Below are 24,424 nucleotides of genomic sequence, written 5' to 3'. Positions count from 1 at the left end.
AAGCCATTCAGTTGTGAATGATAGTATTTGAAGCTATTGTAGTTAACTAACTAATGGAAGTCTATTCTAATTTTGCAATTATCAATGCGTTGTTGAAGGCATTAATTTGTTTGATCCCTATACATTTGTAAATACATTTTAGATTTTGAATTTGATTGTTTTCGGTACCGTCTTTCGGCACATTTGGTCCCAGTAGATTTTTATTAATTTTATATATATATATATATATATATATATAATAGATATCATCGGGCTTCTCTAGTGGAGATCTATCAGAAAAGGTAGAATTTGAATATAGTTTTCTCATGAAGTAAGAATAATATTTGGAGACAATTTAGATTTCAGGCGTTAATCTACTTTTTTTTTTTTTCTTTCTTTTCGCCGATTCTTACCTAAGTAATTTTTTCTACTGAATATTCTTTCATAACATGGTAGATTCCTCTCGCCGAGAATTATTATATAAGCTAAAATTAAGCATAGATTTCTTTAACATAATAAAAAAAAAACGTTTGACCTCAAAGTCGATTTTAGGCGTTACTGTCCCGGCTTTTCAGATCACATATTTTACTGAATCTTTCCTCTAACGAAGCAATCTTGGAATTTTGTTGCTGATAATGTAGCTTATAAAATAAACAAATTTGCAGTCGACTCAACCATGCAGTTTAGTCCTAGTGTAGACTGAAACATGTGAATAGATTTATTCCTTGCCTGAAAACAGAGATCAAGATTGTTCTTTCAGCTAAACATATAAAATAGTTTTTGAGTGATTAATTCTTAATCCGTAGCAATTAACCTTATGTATTTCTTTCTGAGTGTCATTTATAATTATCGCAAAGATTTTGTTTCTTTCACAGTATAATTAAGAAGTTTCAATTAATCTAGAGTTTTTTTTAAAGAATTTTCAGCACCTACCACAAGAATTAATTCACAAACACCAATACTTTGCAGAATTATCAGCTGTTCGTTTGCATATCATTTTAAGATTTCTTCAACAAATGGAAACATATTAATGTTAATTTTTGTTTTTTCACGGTTACTTTCATTGGGAACCAGCTCTGTAAGCTTGGTTAGACTAAAGGATTAAGGAGGATGTATTTCAATTCTTCAAAATGTCAGTGAATTAAAAGATTTTAATATTTAATATCGTGAAAGAGAAAGTATTAAAGTTTATGAGTTTAAAACATCATTTAAAACAAAATAAAATATCACTGGATAATGATTGGCAGGCGTTTCTATTCAAAAACCTCTTTGGACGTACATCCCTGTAAAATAAGTGCTTTCGTTAACAACAAGAAACATCGGCATAGAGCGTTTAGTTTATGTTACTAATTAGCGTTTAGGTATAATGAATATAGAATATATCTGCGGAACAGATGTTACTTTAATTATATACGTCTGGTAATAAGCTGAGGAGACGTATCTGCACCGACAGATATACCTACATCTGATATGTAGTAACCCACCCGTGAGTGATTGATGCTAGATGTGGTCGAAACAATGGTAGTGATCGATAAAATTTGCCGTATATTGAAACCTCTGTCTCTTACATTAGTCAAAAATACTTATATGTATGTATGTATGTGTGTGTATATATATAAATATGAAAATATGCAAACTCAGACTCACACACATATTCATAACTATATATATATATATATGTGTAAGTATGTATGTATGTATATCTCTGTGTGTGAGTTTGTGTGCGTGTATGCATATATCTATGCGTGCGTGTGTGTATATATATATGTATATATGCGTATGGGTGTAAGCATATAAGTATGTGGGCTTATATAGTAGTGCATATACACACGTATGTGCATTGTCTGCGCTCGTGCGTATATCAGTATACTCTTATTTCTTTCTCTCTCCCTGATTCCTCAGCCCTCCCACTATCACATTAGCTAGTACAATAAACACCCCTTTCTATTTTTAGAAACTTGATCATTATATCTAATTATTCTTCCCTTCTTTATTTGAGGTTTACGATTCACTTTAATAACACCTTGTACCATTTTTCTGTACCCGTAGTGCCTTTCAAACATAAAACCCTACCTCCCACTCGTCGTACATATTCATTCCTTAAATTCTTACCTCTTTCTATCCCTCCCCTACTCCTCTCCCACCCTCACTATAATATCTTAACCACCAACGACCACTCCAGTTTACCTTTACTCTTCCCCGTTCTTTCTTTCTTTCTTTCTTCTTTCCTTACCTTTTCCTTTTGACCGTTCTCATCACTTTAGCATGCACATCTTTTCTCTCTTCTTTATCTAATTACTACATTCTCAAAATTTCGATCACACAACAAGACCCTTCGATTGAACAACGCGAGGGATCTACGTCTCTATACTTTCCATTTGTAATGACAAAATATGAACTCCTATCGGAATTTAAATACCATAGGTAAGAAGCATTTCTACCACTTCTACACACATATATATATATATATAAACCTAATTAATAATAAATTCGATCTTAGAGTATCATGTGTATATACATATATACATAGGATTACCTGTACATTTGAATACTTTAGAAGCAGGTAATATTAAGTGTATCATATTTTGCTTCGGTAGCACGAGTTATCCGTGCCATATCATTCATACTATGCTCTCTATTATCTTGAAATCTATGTATTATTGCTTTTTAATAAACCTTAACACCGTTAATTTGTAATCTTTCAATGATTGTATTATATATATTTACCCCTTCAGTATTGGAATTATTTCCCCTCATGGTTAGTATTAGAGATAAATTTACAATGGATTACCAAATCTTGCATCTCCCCTAAGTATAAGGCATAACCCTTTGGATCAGTTATTATTTAACCTAGATCAGTGTATCTGATGTATTTTCGAGCTTTATTAAAAATCCCATTTCCAAAGGTATCGTTATATTTTTCATTTAACATTTGATCCATATAGTTTTATTTTATAGGCTATTTTTAATAATAAACATATCTAAGAATTATTTCTAATATGCTAATATAATTTATATCATAATCTATTTTATTTTATTATGACTTATCTTTACTTTTATCTCATTCTGTAGCGAAATATTTTATATAACTTTTATAAAATATTTATATATTTTTATATCTTATATTTTGAAGTTTATGTATTTATATACTCTCTTATACATCTGTTTAGCTTCTCTAGCTAATAAATAGTTCGTAATTTGTCTTCATAAAACTCATTGTATAAATACAATACCATAATTATTATTTATAATTACACATATATGAATTTTTATATCTATATTTGATATTTTTATACATTTGTATATCCTTTCATATGTTTTCGTAGCGTTCGTAAATGATAAATAATATTTTTATAAGGTGATTTTATATAGTTTACTGGATATGAGACTCCTTACACGTTGTATTCATGAACTATTCATTAAATGTTTACATGCCCAAATCCGTTTAGCTGTTGCTTCCGAATTTACGCCCTTAAACATTTAGTATACTTCTAATTCAATTACCCCTTATATTCGATACCATATTTAACGGTATCTTATATATATCCATCCCTAAAGAAGTGAATAATTATTTTTGTTGCTTTAGAATATAGAATGTACTTCATATGATAATCTAATTCTGTTATACATTCATTTTAGAATCTATTTATCATGACCTTCTTAAAAATATACTTAAATGATTCTTAACAGTTTTTTTCATATATGTTAAAGTATCCCATTACTAGGTTTTGAGTGCAATTTCCATCCTTATTCTATATATTGATTTAAATTTTCTCAATTTATTATTATAAATTTGCTAAATTATAACTTATTGCCTCCCGTATCCTTCAATTCTAATCTCCACCCCTAAAATTTATATTATTTATCTCTTTAGTTTTTCATTATATTCCACTTTATTAGATAATCTAAATAAGTATTGCCCATCCATATACTTCTGTCTTCAGTTATCACCCCTTCTCCATTAGATATTCTTTTATTACCTACCCCGTAACCTACCGTTTTATGTAGATAATGCTAGATATATGGTTCCATTACATTGGGACTCTCGTAGGTTGTCCGACATTAATTGTTTTATCACCATTCATAGTTGAATATAGTTGACAACTCCCAATGGATTTAGGTCTAAATGGCTGAATACTACAAACTACATAAAGTCCATGCGTTCTCTGAAGCAAACGCTTTCTTTCAAATTGATGTAAGGTTTTCATTAGTCAATTGAATGGAACCGCTTGTAACGGCCGTAATGAAAAAAGTAAAAGAGTATATATATATATATATATATATATATATATATTGATGAAGGTCTAAGGAGGTCGCTACTAGTGCAGCATCGTCTACAAGAAGTAGATCACGAAGGATACTGGTGTGTAACAGTGTTCTGGCTTTAGAAAGTACATTTATAACAAGTACATGTCTGTTCGCTTCGCTGGGTTGCGTTGTCTGCACAACGGCAGGAATATAATGAACAAATACCCATTAGACGGAGTTTGATAATCAATATTCAAATAATATTGTTGGGTGTGCAGAAAATACAGAACTAGCAAGGTACCCCACTTTCTGTAACTAATTCAACTGAATCGTAATTATAAATATATATATATATAATATATATATGTATGTATGTATCTATGTATATATATATATATATATATATATATAATATATATTATATATATATATATATATATATATATATAATGATATATATATGTATATATATATATATATATATATATATATATATATATATATATGTATGTATGTATCTATGTATATATATATATATATATATATATATGTGTATATATGTATATATATATATATATATATATATATATATATATATATATATAATATATATATATATACATATATATAAGAAATTAAAAAAGGAAAATACGCACACTCACATGGTTATAATATGGTTTTTTATATATCGACCGGTTTTGCAATCGCTATTCGTGATATAATGTTTAATTTATATGAATATATATTTTTTCTTGGGAAGAAATTTGGTCCATGTTGTTTGTAATGAAATTCACGATTGGTTGAATTTACAAGCTGACAAGTAAAGGGAGGTAATTGGTTGTTATTATTGTTATTGTTGTGTGTGTAATGGAGATAACTGTTTAGGTTTTGGGTGGGGAATAAATATGTGTACAGAAAGGGGACATGTTTTAAAAAAGGGACCTTGTTTAGTAGGGGATTTATGTACAGTGATGTAATGTGTAAAAATATAAAAGTTGGTTATGTGTGCATATTAAGACGCGTTTTGTATTTTTCAATGAAAATGTTTCTTTATTTAAGCGTTCTAGTTGAGAGATTGGGTCTTTGCACTGGTAGAAAGGGAAGACTGTAACATTTGGTTTGATGTTACCTGCACATTTTTCTATGTGTTAACTAATAGGAATTTGTCTGTAGTGTGGGAACAGTGAGGCATTCAACACTATTGTGCAAACTCTCCCTTTACTAACTAGAGATCCAAAAATGAACGACATCCTGAAAACACACAAACTCATCAAATGCAAAAAAAAGACATATCGCCAGAGACTACTAACAAATGCGAAGCTTTACAAAACAACCGCGAAACCAACGGTTGAAAAATGTGGACGCCCAAACTGTGGAATCTGCCCCAACCTGCTTAAAGGCTCGGATTTCCTTTTCAAACAAGAACAGAGGTTCACAATTAAAACTAGCTTCATCTGTGCCTCTGAGAACCTAATTTATGTAATAACCTGCTCGGGTTGCAGTCATCAGTACATTGGACAAACGAGTTTAACTTTGAGGAAGAGAATCACTCTGCATAAGGAGCAAATCCGTTTCCCGCAATACAGACAAATTCCTCTTAGTGAACATATAGAAAAATGTGCACTCGTGAATTTCATTACAAACAACATGGACCAAATTTCTTCTTAAGAAAATATATATATTCATATAAATTAAACATTATATCATGAATAGCGATTGCGAAACCGGTCGATATATTAAAAATTATATTATAACCATGTAAGTGTGCGTATTTTCCTTTTTTAATTTCTTATATACATTACAATTCACCACGTGGGGACATCCGAAATTCCTCTTTTCTGTTAGTACTACTATATATATATACTAGCATTAAAGACCCGTCGTTGCCGGTTCATAGTGCTAGTGCATGTATATATGTGTATATATATGTGTGCATATTACATGTACATCTATATATATACATCTACACATAAAATGCAAAATACAGAGTTATATCTTGATATCGCTAGTGATAACAATACTCAAATATATAACAGACTGGAATTGTTAGCTCTTCTTTTTTCTCTACATTGTTTACTTTATAGACAATAGTCTTTTCTTTAATTTAATTTTTTAGTATCCATCTGGACTATTCCATTTCTGCACGCTAATTTTATCTTTAATTTATTCCCATTCTTGTGAAACCACTTATTCAAGTTCAAATCATTGATGCAATTTTATGCCATTTGCTATTTTTACTTTTGTATGTTACGATTATATTATACTTTAGTTTGATTTCAATTATTACTTACTACATATAATTCAATTGTTATTATTATTTTCATTGTTAAAGTGAAATCATCTGACATAAAATAGAGAAATATTTTTGTTTCACTTTTAACACGTAATACTGAAATAGTGGAGAAGATATGATATTGCTATGGGCTCGCTCTAGGCAAGAAATTGAACATTGTTTTTGCTCATGAAACTACATGAACTTTAAGTAAGGCATGTGTAAAATTTGAATGAAATTGGTTGTGTAGTTTTCAAGTTTTAGGGAATCGTAGTGGAGAAGATATGATATTGCTTTGGTCTCGCCCTAGGCAAAAAGTTCAAAATTCTGTTGCCGATGACACTCCACGGACCCTAAGTAAGGCATGTGTAAAATTTGAATGAAATTGATTGTGTAGTTCTCAAGTTTTAGGGAAACACACAGACAGACAGACAGACAGACAGACACACATTCTCAGTTTTATATATATACAGCTTTATATATATATTCCAATTAAATGGATATGTAATTTTGTCTACATGTATTAAGATTTAGAGATATGTTGGAATCATTTTTCCGGTTTTTTTTTTGTTAAGCAACACCAAATATTAATCAGAGAATTGGATAATTCATGCCTCATAATTATATATACTGTCCAACACCTAGTAAATGTACATAGTAATTGAATTACTTAGCACGCAAGATATAACGGGATGTATAAAGCAAATTTTAACCGTAATATTAAATATTCCCTAGTTTTCTCCGAGATAAAACACCAAATAACAGGACAAGAATCTAGAGTATTGTTTACTGTTTTATAAACCTCTTATATTTTAAGATGAGCTTAAGATCAAGAAATTGTGTTAACTTTGTGTTTTGGAAAAAAAAATCAACAATATGGTGCGGGCTCACTACAGGGTAGTAAAAATAACAAGTTTTAATCTCATAATCTCTAACGACAATAAATCATGATTTCTGATAATATTTTACAGTGTGGATTTTCACGTTTCCGATATCATGATTGCAGAAAACTGTTAGAATTCATTTGGTATTGGAATTAGCTATTCACTGCCAGCGAATGTGCTTGGCTGGATTTCTGTTAAGCACCATGGATTTTTGAAAATGCGTATACGAGATTATAATCACTTGCTTTATTTTCAGCTGGACAATAAAGTGTGTGTGTGTGTGTGTGTGTGTGTGTGTTTGTGTGTGTGTGTGTGTGAATGATTGTAAATGCATGTGTGCGTGCACAGGTTATGAATCCGTCGTTAACCACGAAGCATTAAGTAATACAGAGCGGATTCAAACACAGAAATATATACGTATAGTGGTTATCTATCTATAACCAACGGTACCACACACTCCATCTAAATTAAGGACCAGGTACTGCAATAAACTAGGGTACAAACGCCCACAGCTCTTCAGTTCCCTGCCACAAAAATTAAGGAATTCGCATAAGATAGAAGTAAATACCATCAAAAAGGATCTAGAAATCCTTCTGTCCACAATACTAGAAAAACCAACAGCCTGACAAGAAGTACAGACTAGGGCAGTGGAATAAAACTCCCTTATACACGAAACTATACCAACAGCTAGGATAAATGCACATGCATTTGATGTGTTGATGTGAAACACCGAGACAGAGGAAGTCAGAAAGGCTATGTTGATGCCCCAGCATGTCAATACGACATGGCTGAAACATCTAAAAGAGTATTTATATATATACATATATATATATACATATACAGATATACATACACATATATATTTGCATATATACGTATAAATACATACATACATACACACACACATATACACACACATATATATATATATATATATAGTGAAGTGTATTTGTCAACTAAATGTAGCGGTCCAATAGAGGACGATGCTTCTGTTGTTTTTAGCCCCAGGAGGACATCTTTATCACCAGGCTAACGACATACTGTGCGTGAGTGTCTGATTAGTAGTCGCGAAGAGAAACAATCGTTCCTATCTCTAGCCTTACGTGATACACACAGACACGGATTCCTGCATATTAACCCGTCATCAGTGTGTGATAATCACCTACACAAAATACTACATGCTGTTTCTTTTGATAAACTGTCGCTGATCTCGTAAGGGGAAAAAACAAGCAATATTAAATCTCTGATCGAGAAGTAAACAGTAGCAGCACGGAATCGTGAAGTATATTTGCCAGCTCAATGTGGCGGTCCCATAGGAGGCTGATGATAGGATTGTTTTTAGTCCCAGGAGGACATTTCCTCCAGCTGTATATAAGGTGTTGTATGTATATTTCATGTGGATACATATGCAAACCTATTGAAACATGTCATATGTATTCTGTTACAGATTACGCAAGCCATAAAGGAAAGCACTAAGATTGTATGCGTCTATTTGACATAAAGTATTAATGTTATTCTCTATAAAAGAGTGGCGGGAATATTACTATAATATTCACGACATGATTTATGTTAATGCACAGTCGTATGAAATTCTTATAGAATACCGTATTCAGAATTATCAGAATTATAATTCTAGGTTCTTGGAGATAATTTGGTCTGGCTACTTCTAAACTCCAGCATCTTTTGATTAATTTTCCTATTCAGAATATTTGCTGTATTTAAACCCAGTTTAGATGCCTATAATCTCATAGAATATTGCACCAGATTCTTCTTTTCTTTACAGTTTTCGTGCATAATCTTTGTAACTGCCTGTTCTTATGAATTGCTAAAATGGTGTAAAAAATGAATTAAAATAAAGCACATACGTACCTCACTCCCACACACCGAGATAGATAGATAGATAGATAGATAGGCATGTATGTCCATGTATATATGTAAGTATGATGTGTTGATAACATTTCCATTTACTAAATTCCCTCGGAAGGTAATATTCGGTTCGCGTTTATAGGACAAATCATATTCCGAAGACACTGTACCGTGAGTCTGAAACCTGGACAGCGTGGTTGCGAAATGAACGCCTTAAACACACAGTGAAACCTACATTTATGCGCATTTTGTATCGATAGCTATGTTTGCGTTATTTGTTATTGAAGGAACACATAAACTAGTTCGTGATTCTTTTCATAACCCCGTTTATGCATGTGGAGAGTAAAACTGATATGAAAGATTCACGAATAAGTGCAAACCTATTTGCACTCTACAACGGATTAATAAGGTATTGGATGTTCACTTATTAACCTTTTTGCGCACTTATCATCGTCAGATCATTTTCGAGCTCATGGCAAATGGAAAGGTTTCATGTCACATTTGCCAAGATTTCAACAAAGCTGTACAGCATTGACCACACAATACTTGACCGCTTACTGAAGTAATGAGTTTCGTGAAATGATAATGGTAATATATATATATATATATATATATATATATATATATATATATATATATATATATATATATATAAGTCTATTCTCTACCTAAACAAGCTTTTCCTCGGAGCCTGTAGATTTCAATCACTTGGAAATTTGGCGAATGGTGACAAACACTGACGCGTCAATGCAATTCTCAAATTCAATGAGAGCTGAACAATATGGTAAAAAGATAGGATTTTTTCGGTTTGTGCGGCAGTTTTTAACATAATTTCTAGTTAACTAAAAAATTTTAAACTTCGTATACTGGTAGAATGAGTTTATAAAACATCATTTTCTCTTGGCTTTATTGAGAAAATTCTTTAGTTTGTAAGATATTTGGTCTTTAATTTCTTGCATTTCGGCAATTTCAACCAATCACTGGCGTCTATTGAGTTAAAAAGCATTCTGTGCCGTATGAATATGTCCCTCGTTTAAGAAACACATTGGGTTTATTTACATTTGTGAAGAAATTAAAATACCCTTCTCCTACCCCTAACCCTAACTAACCTTAAATCTAAAATAGATTGAAATGCAATTGATCGATTCTAGGGTCATAAATATGGGTGACAATTTCATATGACACTGCTAGAAAAAAGCGGCAGTTTTTTCTAGCGGTGTCACTATATTTCTACACAAAACATTTATAAGTGTTTCCCATAAATTAAATAGTTGTAGCCACTCTCTGCCAAATAAATTAAGTGAATGTTTTAATACATATATCTTAGCCTTTTTCGTTTGACCTCGAAATGTTGCGTTACATACGCATTCGCCGATAAAATAAGTTTTTCCCGTAGCACCTTGTGCTATATTTCTAGATTTCATTAATTTCGGCTTTACGATGATTCCATATTTTTTCGTCTATAATAGTCATGTCGCTACCTGTGCCAAACTTCAATGTTACACCTGTATTTTCATTTTCGCATTTACGAATTTTCTCTTAATTATATTAACTTTTTTTCCATAACAGACTATTTACTTTTCTCTCATTGATCTGACATTTTATGATCGTCCTGCGGGGCGATATCTATATGCCCTATAATTCCACAGCAAAAACACTTCACTTTTTAAGGGACCAACTTTTCTTTAGGTACATGCCACCATATGCAAAACATGGTATTATAGCTTGATGTCTTTCTTTTTGTGTGTTTTTTAGAAAATGCTTTTTCTCTGATCAGACTATCCCGCCCTTGTTTACTTGAAAACAATCTTTACATTCAATTTCTTCTCTATTGCGTCTTAATTTGAATAATCTTTTACAACTTTCAGACACATTTTGCAGGGTTACGTCCTAGTTTTTCTCCAGCTTTGCAAGAATTCTACTTCTGACATATTTTCAGCAGTTAGACCCTACGCAAAAATCAGGCATCCGAACAATTTGGATTTAATTTATCTAGTTTAAACTTCTCGCAATCCGTGTTTACTCTATCAGCATGTGATGTAGTCGTAATTACTATTTTCCTCTATGTTCAGACACTCCCGCCGTATGCTGAATAATGAACGTTTCTCACAATATATCTATTGTGTCATTGAAGTAGGACGGTTTTCTTAAGAGTGCAAAATTACTGTCTTGTCCATCTTCTCCTGGCGCCAGTTTACTCAAGATTAAACGTGTTTTTCATCTCGTCGTCCCAATCTTTATATTTTTTCTCGAAGATTGCTTCGTCAGGTTCGTATTTGATTTCAGTTATTGAATTCATGACATAGTCTGGCGATAACAGTTTTTCTGGCTTTCGTGATGATTTCGGTAATTGCAGCACTTGTTGTTGCTTGTGTTATTGTTCTTGGAGTTGTACCTGCTGTTGTTCTTTCAGCTGCTGTTGTTGTCATTGCAACTTGAACAAACCTGCCAACAAATTTTCCGTAGTTTTGCGTTTTTTCGTAAAATTTATACACTAACTTCTTGAGATTATTAACTCCTCTTCCAGGGTCTATTGATTCCATGTGAACTGGCTTATCCGCGTCAACACTACTATAAGGTGGTCTTTTGCCACTATTGTATCTGTATGTGTACGACGGTTGTCGCACTGACAGATATTGTTATAGTCCGAAGTCATCGATAGAATGTTTCTATCTGGCACTGTACGACAGTCGTACAGTGTTATTTTTCTCAAAAGGTTGTGTCTTTATGACATCCACTCTGTATCACCGTGTAATTACTATCAGCACAGACACGACTATCAACACAGTCTACACGTACTCTCGTACTCTACATATTCTCGATACTGGCCGACGTGATCTTACTGTTACTGGTACACCCCCCCCCACTCGTCATGTGGGGGGGGGTACCATTATTACTACTTCCCTACAACACTTTACAAGAGCAATCCATCTGGTAAGTTATTGTTTCTTGCGAAAGAAATATTTGACATGATCCATCGTCACGACCTTTGCCTAAATTTCCGTACATAAAGTTGAACCAAAAGCAAATCATACGCGAATCGTACTTTGCTGTTACTCGAGAAATTATACGTTCATTTGTTTATGATATTCGTCTGGTAATTAGCGTTGGATTATATTAATTCCATTTCGTGTTCTGTATTATAGAAAACGCAGTTACACAACGTGTGGCTTCACTTCCCAAGCGTCGTCTTAAGTGCTATCAAGAAATATATAACAAGAGAACAAGTATCACAACACAGCGAATTCTAATTTAGCTTGGAAATCGTAAAAGCATGTTATCTCTTAATTGGTTATTTCTATGAAAACAGAATAATATTTCCTTCCGACAGAAATAATCTAATATTTTAAAAGAAATTCCCGTGCTGTTTATTTAAAATCTTAACGTGTTTCTCAAGTGGGTGTCATTGCTGAACGAATAGCACGCTGAAACCTGTTTCCTTCTCTTCATCCATCTCTTCTAAATTAAATTAATATAAAATTTCCCATTAACTATTATTATGAAATTGAGACAAATATTCCAGATGAAAATTACTTTGCGTGCGTTTTCTTAATGATCGTGTTGTATTGTATTTGACTGTTTTGGCAAAGTGAGGCCACGTTAAATACACCTATCTATATATACATATACATATATATCTCTATATCTAATATATATCTCTATATCTAATATATATATATATATATATATATATATATATATATATATATATATATATATATATATGCAAACATATACACACAAATATATATATACAAATATATACGTGTGTGTGTTTATATATATATATATATATATATTTCCATAGATGAGATCCAGAAATTCAAAATCTAGAAGACACTTGGTACTACTCAAATTGATTCAAACTTTGACTCCGAAGTATTTCCAGGGGATCGATTCCACAGATAAATATTGTGTATAAGAGGGATCAAGTTGAGTGGATAGGGAGGTAGATTGTATGGTTAAAGAAATTATATATATTACAGTACTATATTTAAGAGATGAGGAGGAATTATATCTACCTCCATCCCACGTTCTCGTTCCCCGTCTCTCTCTCTCTCTCTCACACACACACACACACTCACACAGACGCACACACACACTCACACCCACGCACGCGCACACACACACACACACACACACACACACACACACACACACACACACACACACACACACACAATCACTTTCTTTTTCAGTCTGTCACTGACAACGTCGCATTTTCTGAAAGTGACTCAACAAGGAAAGGCCTCTTAAGAATAGAATTTTGGTCAATATCAGCAACAAATTTAAACAGATACACCACACTATCTATCTATCTATCTATCTATCTATCTATCTATCTATCTATCTATCTATCTATCTATCTATCTATCTACCTATCTATCTATCTATCTATCTATCTATCTATCTATCTATCTATCTATCTATCTATCTATCTATCTATCTATCTATCTATCTATCTATCTATCTATCTTTCTATCTATCTTTCTATCTATCTGTCTGTCTGTATGTCTGTCTTTCTGTCTCTCTGTCTATCTATCTATGTCGATCTTTCTATCTATCTTTCTCTCGATATATTTATTTATCTATATTTTAAATACTTTTCTCTCTGGATTGCGTGTTCGTATTTCTTTTTAAGATCTGCAATTTTATTTTTCATCTTCTATACAAATGAAAATATGCCCTCCGTCTGGCTGCTTTAATTTGTATAAAAGTGGAAGTTACATTGCGGAAGAGTTGTTGAGTGTCCCACGAACGAGGAATCGATGCTACATGTGTCGAAACAATAATAAATTCTCGTATATTCCAACTTCTGTCTTTCATTAGCCATATATATATATAAGTTCTGCAAAAATTTAGATTCAAATGAATATGGTACTTAATTTAGATGCACCAGAATTCCGTATGGTGTTATCCATAAAATTCCGCGGGGTGATCATAATCAAAATAAGCAACAAGAATGACTCCGGTAATTTGGTATGATCGTTTCGTACTACATCATTTTATTAAATGTTGTAAGTATTACAACAGTTTTAAAACGCTGAGCACTCATCAGCCAATTATAGAGGTTTTCCATTAATACAAAAATCTTCGTATCAAGTGGCAACATTATAGAGAAGGTAGATACATAGACAAAGATGTGGATTTAAATTTTAAGAACATTTGAGGTAGTGGAGCCCATCAACTGACTGAGTAAGATTTAGTTGTTCCAGACTACTGTAAGGATCTGAGAGGGAAGAACAAATGAAAAGAGACAATAAAGATTTTCTAGTTATTGAAATGGAGTAAAGGGGATGTCATAGCTCCATATAAGGAATTTATGTAGAAGACAGCTTATATATATATATATATATATCTATATATATATATATATATATATATATATATATATATATATATATATAGATATATATATATATATATATATATATATATATATATATTGTATCTGTGTGTGTGTGACAGTGATATATATAATATATGTATCTATATATATATATAAATATATATATATATATATATGTACATATATATATATATATATATATATATATATATATATAATATATATATATATTGGGAGAGAGAGAGAGAGAGAGAGAGAGAGAGAGAGAGAGAGGAGAGAGAGAGAGAGAGAGAGAGAAACAGAGAGCGAGAGATCTGTATTGCAAGGTTCCTGATGTGAAATCGTGTGTCGAAATACAGACACTATATTTGTTATTCACTTGTTTATTACTCTTCTTATTCGTCAGACATCTGTGGCTTTTATATACAGATTTATTTATTGAAACATTGTTGGTAGAGCACTGGCGGCGAAGCTTTCTCTTCTTTGAGTTCAACACCAGTGTCACCTATACGCACCATTATGTTGCGTGCAGTTTCACCAATGTAAATAGTTGTTACGCTTTTTCACCGTCCCTTAGTACATCACAAGCTATATACTATATTGCTAACCTTAAACTTAACCCTTGGGTTCATCCAACATTCAGTACAATTGTTCTCTCTACATGGGGAGTTCAAAAGATATAAGTACTGTAGATCAGAGATTTTATAGGGACACCAGCCCTCTGTATTACTTTAATACGTAGATTAGTCTTACTGAATGTTCTTCTCAAAGCATTTTCAGAAACAAAACACGCTGAAGCAGAATATAGAGGCTCGATTAATAGAATATAGGTTAAGGTATTATCGACTCATAGGACTCTTGCGACACTTCGACAGATCACAGAAGCTGCACGCATAGCAATAATCAGGCCGAGCCTCAACAGAAAACACGAATGGCACAATAACATCTGCCACCACACCACACAACTTGACGACTAAAGACAGAAGAGAGGAGAAGAGAGTGGAAAAAAGAAAAACAAAATAAAGAATAATGAAAATATACACAATAGACATAAATGCAAATCCCTGTAATAAATGTAAGAAATATATAGATAGATGACATATAAATAAATATAATCATTACATACCTGTGATTAGTATAACAAATAGAGATAGATAATATATAAATAAATATATAAAATCTATATAATGAGAACGGATACAAACACACATATAGCAACTTCACAGACAGTTACAATAGCATCAACAGTACGACTACCACCGACAAAAGCGGTGATGACTACGATGGCAATTGCAACAACAACAGCAACAACAACCACGATGGCAGCAGCGTGGATGAACACACAAACACAGAGAGATACAGGAAATGTACCACATTTCGGGTCCTAGGACAGCAGCAGAGGCAACAAGGGAGGGGAGTGGACTGCGGGCAATGTCATCGTACTACTAATTACAATTACACATTCACACACGCACACACAAACGCACACACGTACACATGTATGCACACACAGACAGAAATGCTTGACCATATCAAGATGCACAACATAGAAGAACAGAATGAAATAAGTGGAGCAAGATCACACACGGAGACTGAATGTGTGGATGAAGAGGTGTGTACACGAGTTAGTATAACCGAGTGAAGAACCAATATATAGTGCGTGTGTTTATTTCTCCCCACCACACCACCACCACAAAACTAAAAATATGAGCATCCTGAAATACAACAATATGTGTGTATGCGTGTGTGTTTGTGTGTGTGTGTTATTCCTCATATCACTTCTTTATGCTTAGCTGTAAACCAGTGTAGTATGGCACTGCACAGAGTTGTAAAAATACCGTCAGCACAGAGTCTTGTCTTCGATATGTCGCACTCGAAGTTTGTTGGTTGAAATTTGAAACGCAATTGATTTGACCACTCCGAGTATGTCTCATGACCTTTCAAGTATCTAGTTTTTCCAATAATAGAATAGAAATTAATTCATTGGTTATAAGTTAAAAAATCCTGAAGCTATTTATAACGTCATAAATATGTTGTTGTGGCTTGTTTTTTTATGGTGAGCATTTATTTCACTATAAATTAATCTACGTCAGTGTTTAATAATGGTGAAAGCTAAATCACTCAGATTCATTACTAAGAGAAAACATCAGCATCAAACGTTATTGTCTTATTTTCAACATATTTAATTCAGTTACTATCAGTAAATTTAATTCACTAAAAAGGATTGAAATTATGCAATGATGAGAGGATAGTATTGCCATAGCTAATGATATGTATTAGAGGAAGAGGAGAAAATTCTGAGAAAGGTTTTCTTTATTTCACCCACCTCACCCGGTTTAAGACATATTGTTCGCTGTGTATGCTGAACCCATATACACAAACAAACACACATGCAGTAACTTCACAGACGGTCACAATAGTATGAACGATACAATTAACAACGACAACAACAACAGTGTTGAATACGATGACCATAAGAACAACAACAACCACGATGGCAGCAACGTGGGTGAACACATAAACACAGAGAGATACGGGAACAGTACCAAGGACAACACATATTACTGAAAAAAATCTTTAGGACAGTATATGACTAATATCAATGAATCTGTGGAGTGAATTTACTACATGTTTAAGAGGCTTACTAGATATAGCAGTCACTTTTCTTTGACGTAAAACATATTTAAGATGGGAAGGATGTATAGCATAATATATAGTCGTAGGTGTAATATTCCTTAGCCAATACGCGTGAGGGTTACTACTCGGGCGTCTTAGGATGTAGATACATTGAATTAGCAGATCTATAGAGTATACAGCACGAGAAATACAGAAAGATGTGAAAAATCAATGTAAAGTAAACAAACTTCTTATTCAAGAAGTCATATTATCAACGCTACTTACAACACTGTAACCCTAAAATTGTATACTAATACTTAACCTGGAAAGCGATTTGAATGTCAAATAGCATTTACATACACTTTACAGAATATTTAAAGATTACATTTACTTCGTGTTGATGCAGCAGCATTTTCAGTTGACAGACAGTCTTGTGCAGTTTAACTATACACTTTTATCGTGTAATCGATGAATTGACCATATTTTCCCTTTCCTTCGTTGTATTCCAAGTTAAAATTATATGAAAATTTATACAACAGAAAACACACATTAGGTAGGAAAAAACCGTTATGGTAAATACCATTAGGCGATACAATTGAAGAAGTGGCATTTATTGTCAGTTTATTTTGTATTACAATTTAATCAGCCTCGTTCTTAACAGGCTTTCACAAAGAATATAAAGTAGAAAGTGAATAACCAAACTCAGAGAGGAAGTAGACAATTGATAACTGAACGAAGAGCATGAAAATAGACAGGGAGAGAGAAAGAGAGAGAAAGAAATTGAGAAAAACAGAGCAATTGAGAAGTTGAGTGAATGGAAGAAAGAACAAGCTAAAATGCAATTATAGCTATATTCTAAATTAAGTGTAAGATGTCGGTTACTCCATATTGTGAGGTGACGGAATGTTTGTTCATGACAAGATTCCATTCTTAAGTTGAGAAATTACCCATAGAGAATTTGAAAAAAAGTAAATAAAAATTTGGAAAACACTAAAAGAAGAACAAAATATAAAACTAAATTTGTAAATTGATGAATAGTTCTTTCAAAAGGAAAAAAGACACGAACTATTTTCCTTTTTCTTTTTTTTTTTGCAACTAAATAAAATATAAGAGTAGAATGTCATTTATTAGAGGGACTTCAAGAATTTAGCAACACGGAAAGAAATGTTAGTGTTAATGTAACTCACTGTAGGCATTCTAGAATATCAGTGAGTTGGTCGCGTCAAAATCGACCTGTTAAGCTATAAACCAAATGACATTCACCAGGTTTGAAACAAAGTGCTTATCTCTGAGTACGTACGTGAATTTAATTACGATTTGACAACAGGGAATTTCATCGAAAGGAAATGCTGTTGTCTATAAGTTTGGAAATAACCAGTGAAAGGTACCGCTTACCAAACGCAAATTGAATTGAAAATGTCATCTTTTCAAGCTGATATGGACTATAAAGTTTGAACCTGATGCCGTTAAACATTTCCGTGAGAGTGATAATGATGGGTGACAGAAGCCAATACATTGTTGAACAAAAGCGTTGATAAAAGACTACAGTTCTGGAAATACAATAGTTTTCGGTGTAATCTTTAACTTTGAATACGTAGAGTGAAGGTGATTTTTAAAGAGCAATGTGCCTAACAGTTAGGTTGTTAATATATACACACATTTACACTCAGACACACACACATTTTACGCACATATATTCGTAAGTATGCACCTAGATAGGTATATGTGTATATATACATATTGTATATGTTAAACAGTGAAAGAGAGAGATATTGATGCATATAAATACACTTGGGCTTCATAAATAAAATATAGATACATATATATATATAGACAAGTAAATATGATTAGGGAAATATATAGAGATACACAAAAACTGGAGATATTCAGAAAAGGAATACAGTGTAAAAGTAGACATATATTTATATATTTCCAAAGTTAATTTACCTTAGAGTACGAAACATACGCAAAACCAAACATGAAAAATCACGGTATTTTAAAATCTGACGGCTATTTAAGTGGAACTCGGAACTACGGAATAGTTATAATGTTCCTAATTGGTAGAAGTGAGCAAAATTTCAAGAATACGCAACCAGTAAAGGATGTATATAAGCTTTACCGTAATACTTGCCTCCTTCATCAAGTTGCAATGATTGACAAGATAGCAGTTTACATCATGGTTCTAGAGAATTTAACTGTAGAACCCATATTTTTTATACTCCGTGTAAATTTATATATTTTGTAAATATACAAATATCTATACACTTATACATGAGTGTTCAATATTTCCCTTCTGTATATATTTACATGTGTATATGTATCTATATTTTATATATCGAGCCAAGTGTATTTATCTCAATCGCTCTCTCCATATTACGTTATCTGGATTGCTCCCATAGCTAGTCTGAACTCCGCGGATTGAATCTCCGATGGGGACTTCAGTGTATTTTCAAATCATAAGATTTATATATTGAGCATCCTTGGACCTCATCTGTTGACTCTATGTAAAAATATATATCAATATATATATATATATATATATATATGTATATATATATATATACATATTTTACCTACATACGAACATATATTTATGTAAACTTCTATGTGTATGTGCGTGTGTGTATGTGTATATGTGAGTGTACGTGCATGGGTGTATCTGTGTATATTATAAGTAAAAGTTGACTGACAACTCAGAGATTCAGCACAAAGTGAGGCACTATATGTCTATCAAAAGCAGCCCAGCCCGAGGTGATTGTCTAAGTAGACTATCAACCATTGATATAATACACTTATCTATCCAATCTACCGAACACGTTGAATCTTTAATCAAATGTTTGCACAAACTAAAACTAAGTTTTAACATATTTTACAACAATTACATTTCGCTCTCTATCTACCTATCCATATATCCGTCCATCTATATATCTATCTATCTATCTATCTATCTATCTATCTATCTATCTATCTATCTATCTGTTTATCTATCTATCTATCTATCTATCTATCTATCTATCTATCTGTTTATCTATCTATCTATCTATCTATCTATCTGTTTATCTATCTATTTATCTATCTATATATCTATCAGCCTGTCTGTCTGTCTATCTATCTATCTATCTATCTATCTATCTATCTATCTATCTATCTATCTATCTATCTATCTATCTGTCTATCTATCTATTATCCATCTGTCTGTTCATCTATCTATTTATGTATCTATATATGTATCAGTCTGTCTGATACATATATGTGTCTGTCTATATATGTGTCTGCCTATCTATCTATCAATCTCTCTATCTATCTATCTATATCTATCTATCTATCTATCTATCTATCTCTATCTATCTATCTGTTTATCTATCTATCTATCTATCTATCTATCTGTTTATCTATCTATTTATCTATCTATATATCTATCAGCCGGTCTGTCTGTCTATCTATCTATCTATCTATCTATCTATCTATCTATCTATCTATCTATCTATCTATCTATCTATCTATCTATCTATCTATCTGTCTATCTATCTATCTATCTATCTGTTTATCTATCTATTTATCTATCTATATATCTATCAGCCTGTCTGTCTGTCTATCTATCTATCTGTCTATCTATCTATCTGTCTATCTATCTATCTATCATCTATCTATCTATCTATCTATCTATCTATCTATCTATCTATCTATCTATCTATCTATCTATCTATCTATCTATCTATCTATCTATCTATCTATCTATCTATCTATACATGCATACATACACACGCACATATGCACATGCTTCTTTATGTGTGCGTATGTGTAATCTTATTATGGCCTGTCTCATGAATGAAAAGCGGAAATCTTTTGACCGCTTGTCACGTGTCGTGATACTCGAAAGCGCTTCAAAAGGTTAGGCAGAGCATTCTATAATTATTTCCAGTGAAACTTAGTGGCTTTTGACAGTTGAATAATAGTGACGTAGATTTAATTTCTTTACGTTTGGTTGCGTGAAGCTTATGAAGACTAATCGACTGGCAAAAACAAGTTTAGTTTCGCCCTCATCACGAACTATAGAAAAGTTTATGTAAATATCTAAGGAATGCCCGTATGTTTGTCCTCACGCACAGATACGTATATATACGTATATATATATATGTATGAATATGGTAGAAATTTAAGTTACCTTCTTAAATATATATACATGAATATGTGTCACCAATCTCAGTGTATAATTTGCTGTAAAACCAATGCCACTCTATAGCACATTAGTAAATGTAAAACTTCTCACTGACGTCAAGTGACCAAAATATATACACAATAACGGTGATTTATTAGAAAATACTTTAAATATTTCATAGTGGTCTATAAGCTTCACAGACGATTTCGGAATGCGTCTAATGTGTATTTGTACACTCCAAAGACACATCATAGAAATCCAATTACAATCGATTTCAAAATTACAAGCTAGAGTAACGAAACAAAATTGTAGTATTGATCAAAGTAAACCCATGGACTCCGAGTATGGTTCTATTGTTTGTGCTGGTGAATAATACACACAAAGAACTAACGCAATTGTATAGTTTAGGTAAGGCAAAAAGAGATCCAATTTATTTATGTTACAGATCATGTGATGAAGAATTGTGCCAGACATGGCAGTAAACTCCATCTTTTTATGTTAAAATTATTTTTTATGTCTCATCTGAAGCTTTGTACCGGCGGATGATATTCTTCCGGTGGTGTGGTCACCCTTCAACAATCTCCGAAAATATATTCTTTGTTAACAAATTATAATGCACGCGTGTGTTTAGAGGAATTTTTCTACCATCTTATGGGCAGTGACGATATTGCATCTTACAAAAATGTTAAACTACCATTCTTAGCTCTCTTACCTAATTCTCACTCCATCGATTACGACGACTCGGGGCCCATTTAATGCAATCAACGGATGAGCCTGCTCGTGAAATTAACTTTTAAGTGGCTAAGCACTGCACAGACACACGTACCCTTCAGTTAGTTCTCCGGGAGATTCAGCTTGACATAAAAAGTAACAGCGCCTATCCTTTCAATTATAGGTGAAACACCTATTCCCAGCTGAGTTGACTGAAGAAACGTAAATAAGTACATTGCTGGAGAACACGATGCGACCCTGGGAATCGAACGCATGACTTCACAAACGTGAACCGAATACGCAAACCACTATGCGCTGCGCCTTCACCTTTAGTTCAAATGTGACTGAGACGGGTTCTATTTTACAGCCATCCGAGTTCAATAAAATTACTATAGAGTATTACACATTTATTATGTTTTGATTCCTAACTTTTTTTTATACAAATGTATTGCAAGGCTTCCGTGAAAATGCCGCACCATACATGATTTAGTTCTTCACCTATAGGGTTCGCGAGATGAATTTTGATAATCATTCATAAGGGTTTAATAAAATAGAGGAGTCAGTTTATTTGCCTCACATCTCCTCCTGAATTTCTTTCCTTAATTCTATGATAGACATTATTAGTGTATATTCGAGCTAGAAAAAACTTATGTACTACGTGTAAGATATATTCTGCTCTGAATGGCAATGATATCTTTGTTTCATTGAGATCCGAAAAAGGGTGTAGAAAATATCATTGCCAACGCTCACAAGTATGTACGACTAATGCGAGTGATGTCGAAGTTCAGATTATTGCTTAGTATTTCATTATTTCATTCGTATAGCTGGAGAGTTGGTAGAATCGGTAGCATCTCAACCGAAATGCCTAGTAGAACCCTCCGAGTTCAAATGCGGCCGAAGGCGATTTCAAGTTTCATATTTCGGGAACGATGGAATGATGGCCTCTCAAGCACAGTAATTGACTTTCCCCTTCGCTCAAAATTTCGGGCTTTGTTCCTATACCAGAAGAGATTATTTCATTCATAATGGCCGTGAACTGGCGGAATTAATAACGCACCGAGCAAAATAATTAGCGAGATTCCCTGCTGTTATTTACGCTCCAAACATCACCGGTGTCGATTTCATCGAAACACCCTTACTTACCTGGTTTTAAATTTACGACATCAAGGTTGATAAACGATCTGATACAACTGGAGATTCACTAGAAAACAATAATAAATCCGCGTGTAATATACTGTCGGAGACTCTCAATTCTGTAAGCATGCGTCTAAACCTGAATTTGTCAGCCACGACATAGCTGAACAGAAAAGCTAGTATCTCAAGTTGCACTGAATTTCTAAGTTCAGTGGAGCCTAAAATCATCAAGTACTTGAGGTAGAAACTAGAGATAATGGATACAGTGTGTTTACTAATGGCCTCTTTACATTAGGAAATGTTTCATCAATCAGCTTCAGGTTTTTTTTTCTTTTCATATCCACCGTATACACCGGAGCACTTTAATACCAGAAAAAGCAAAATATGCTTTAGAAGTAACAGATACTATAGGAAGTAACCAAAAATAGATAATTAGATAATTTATGTTAGAGTTAAATACATGCATATATATATATATATATATATGTATATAAACACACATATATATATACATATATATATATATATATATATATATACACACACACATATATATATATATATATATATATATATATATATACGCATATAGGTATACACGCAACACATATAAGTGTATGTGTGTGTTTGCGCACACACGTGCATATCTATACTGGTGCATGACAAAGTTAATTGATGAATTTAATACTTCACTACCATATCCTATTTAAATTTTAGATTTTAAGGAAGCCATTAGCAGAGATTTAAAAACAAATAAGTAAACCACAGTTAATCTCTCAGCCTGGCTCGCCTAACGATAAACATAATTTAGAATGGTCGCGTGCTTAGCAGAAACGTCTCTATAACAGATATTACATTACCATTTTAACACAACTCAATATTAAACTTACCAGCAGTTCAATGTTCTAATAACGTTGTACCATTGATGAATTATCTTATATTGCGAGATCCTGAATGTATACACACAATGTAATAACTTTGATTAGTTCGTGAGAAAAGATGGCATCCTTTTTTTTTAAATAGACCCCATTCTTGACCTGCTGTCGTTAACTGAAGCTAAGCTGCCATATCTGCATCAGAGCATTTGGCGTTGCACCTAAAAATATTACATTTGTGAGAAATCATATTAACGTAGTGGAAACGTTTACAGTCTCTGTAAAGTATGAAGAAAATTTCCGACAAATAAAGGAGGAGAACATCGAATG

Source organism: Octopus sinensis, linkage group LG19 (assembly GCF_006345805.1).
Source record: "Octopus sinensis linkage group LG19, ASM634580v1, whole genome shotgun sequence".
NCBI lineage: Eukaryota > Metazoa > Mollusca > Cephalopoda > Octopoda > Octopodidae > Octopus > Octopus sinensis.
Note: the sequence above shows the minus strand (reverse complement) of the source record.